General features: G+C 42.2%; 1 protein-coding gene across 2 annotated transcripts in view; it reads left to right on the plus strand.

Moving 5' to 3' along the window:
* Fbxo42 (F-box protein 42) overlaps positions 1–3,208 on the plus strand; it is a 103,311-nt gene that overhangs the window by 31,418 nt on the left and 68,685 nt on the right. The window lies entirely within an intron of this gene.

A 3,208-nucleotide genomic window follows, 5' to 3' on the forward strand; every position in this document is an offset into this window, starting at 1 on the left:
TAAAAAAAATAAAGCTCACTTTGTAGCCCCTGCTGGTGGGCTACAGTGATCCTCCTGCCACATTCTCCTGTCTCATCTTCCTGTGTGATGGGGTTACAGGTGTGCATCACATGCCCAACTGAAGGTGACATTTTGATATCACTTATCTTCTTCCCATATCTGTTTGTTTTCACAGAATCAGTCAGTTTATCAGTAACTTTTGGGGGAAAATAAACACGTACAAAAGGGCATCCCTAAATCATTTGGGTCTTTCTAGTTAGAAAATAGGCTGCATTAGAGGCAATTAAATATCAAAGGTAATGAGATATAACTGATGCTAGTACTTTCTCTGCCTTTTTTATTTTTTTGCAGTAGAGGCAATGAAACCAAGGTCTGTACTGAGCTACATTGCTTTTAAAATTTTTTTTCTTGTAACTTTAAGATGTGGTTTTGTTGAATTGCTGAGTTGCCCAGCTGGGCTAGAGCATGGCCATCTTCCTGCCTCGGTGTCCCAGAATCCAGGATTACAGATGTGCACCATGCCCAGCTGACACTGTGTAATGTGTTGCTATGGAAGGAGAGTGTATTGGCTCAGGCTCCAATAATAAAATACTGTAGAGTGCAAATGTATTTCTCACTTTTCCAGAGGATGGCAGATCAAAGATAAAAGTGTTAGCAAATAGATTTCCTTTGAAGTTTTTTGTAGGCCACTGCCATCTCCTTGTGTGCTTGAGTCTTACTGTGGGAGGGGATAAGAAAACTGGAGAGCTAACTCTCTGATTCTTCGTCTTTACTTACTTTTTATTTTTAGGCTCTTGCCATGTGGCCCAGGCTGGCCTCAACTCAGACCTGTCCCAGCCTCCCCAGTGCTGGGATACAGGTTTAAGCAACTACACTCTACTCTGATGTCTAATTTTGAAAGGGTATTAACCCCATCATGAAGTTATGGTATCACAACCTCATCCCACTCTAATTACCTCTAGATGCCTGTCTCCCAGTGCCGTCACATTAAGGGCTAGGGGCTCAACATATAAATGTTAGAGGATGCATTCAGTTCATAAATGAGGGTAATAATTTTTTTTAACCAGTATTTTATATTTTCACCATTTCAATGGAATTCCCAAAGGAAATGAGTACATCCTAAGAAATTGTTCGATAATGTGATCAAGACCCACCAGAATGGTTGTGTATACTGGTGATCCCAGCATTTGGGAGGCTGAGGCAGGAGGATTGCCATAAATTTGAGGAGGAACTAAGCTACATAGAGAGTTCAGGGGCAGCTCGAATTACATAGTGAGATCCTGTCTGGAAAAAAAAAGTGATCAAATCTAGCCTTTAGCCAGGTATGGTGGTGCAAGCCTGTAATTGCAGCGCTTGGGAAGATGAGGCCAGAGGATTGGCACAAGTTCAAGACCATCATAGCATACATAGTGAGTTCAAGGCCAGCGGGTTCTCTATAGCAAGATTCCATCTCAAAACAAGCCACACCACACCAAGCCAAACCAGGCTCTAGAAAAATATTGTAGGAGTTCACTGAAGCCTTCCTCTTTTGCACTGGGGATTGAACCCAGGAGCTTCCTAATAAGCTAGATCCCCAGTCCTTTCTTATATTATTTTGAGATGGGGACTCGATAAGTTGTCCAGACTTGGGTCAAGCTTAAGATCCTTAAGCTCCCGGGATGGTGGGATTAGAAGCATGCCTCGGCAAGGCCTTACATAATATTGATGTGCTAGTGTCTTAATGGCCTTTATACCATCCCTACTTTGGTTTGTCGTTTGTACAAAAACTAAATCAGTGAAAAAGAGCAGATGTAAGTCAGGTTCTATAATTTACTTACTTAATCTGGAAGGCAGATGGTTAGAATAGCAGAGCGTAGTTCTGGGTGTGCAAAAGTACAAGAATGCTTGTGGGGATAAAGTAGGAAGTAAGTGACGAGATGATCTGTCTCCATGTCCTCACTATGATTTCCTGCCGTGGATACCTTATCCAATGAAGTTTTATTTTCCCTACATCTGTGGGATGGCTCTTAGTAGTTTTCTAGTGACATTAGCTTTACAAAAGATAGACAATTCTGTCAATGTTGTATGGTAACTTTACCTACTTGGAGACAAGTTAGGAATGTGGGCCACGTTCAGCTCCATTTACTGGAAAGGAGAGGAGGATGTACAGGAAGTTTTTGGCTATCTGCAAGAGATCCTTCCCTCTCTTGCCCTCTCTTTTCTTGTTATTTTGTTTCTTCCCCTTCCCTCTTCCCCCTTCCCCCTTCCCCCTTCACCCCTTTTCTAAGCAAGGGCTTATCCTTCTGAACTATCTCACTGGCCCTCGATAGTATTTTATTAGGATTTTTGTATCTATTTTTATTGGGAACATTGGCCTGTAATTTTCTTTCTTAGTTGGCCCCTTCTCCAGTTTTGTTATCAGGGTATTACTTGATACCCTGAATTTGGAAGGGTATTGCTTTGCTTTTTTTTTTTTTTTTTTTTGGCGGAACTGGGGATTGAACTCAGGCCCTTGTGCTTGCCAGACAAGCGCTTATTCTACTGGGCCATCTCCCTGGCCATTGCTTTGCTTTTAATTTCACTAGTTTGAAAAGTTGGGCCAGCAAGATAGCTCAGCAGACTAAGCTCCTGCTTAGCTAAGTGCAGGGACTGAAGTTCTATTCCCAGTACCACATGCTGTGCCGGTCCTGCCCCTGGGAGCACTCAGCAGGCCACTGAGTCCAGACCTGGTGGCACATGCCCATGATCCCAGAGCCGTGGGGAGGCTGAAAATAGGAGGATCACTACGAGTTTGAGCTGTGGACTGAGACCCTGTACCAAATACAAAAAAAAACAGAAAAAAAGTAGAGGTGTTGGGTCTTTACTAAACTTGTAGAGTTAGCTTAGTGGTATAAGCACCTGCTGGCAAGTGCAAAGTCCTGAATTTGGTCCCCAGTACCAATAAATAAATAAATATTGTGAATTTTATTTCTTTATTTTTTTTTTTGCAGAACTGGGGGTTGAACTCAGGCCCTTGCGCTTGCCAGTGAAGTGCTTATTCTACTGAGCTATCTCCCCAGCCCTTAAATAAATAAATAAAAATCTTGTAGAATTCAGCAGTGACTCCATCAGGCTTTTCTCTGTTGTAGGGTGTTTTTTTTTTTTTTTTTTTTTTTTTTTTTTGTGGAACTGGGAATTGAACTCAGGCCCTTGCACTTGCCAAGGAAGCGCTTATTCCACTGAGCCATCT

The sequence above is a fragment of the Octodon degus genome, unplaced genomic scaffold, assembly GCF_000260255.1.
Source record: "Octodon degus isolate 3935 unplaced genomic scaffold, OctDeg1.0 scaffold00092, whole genome shotgun sequence".
Lineage (NCBI taxonomy): Eukaryota > Metazoa > Chordata > Mammalia > Rodentia > Octodontidae > Octodon > Octodon degus.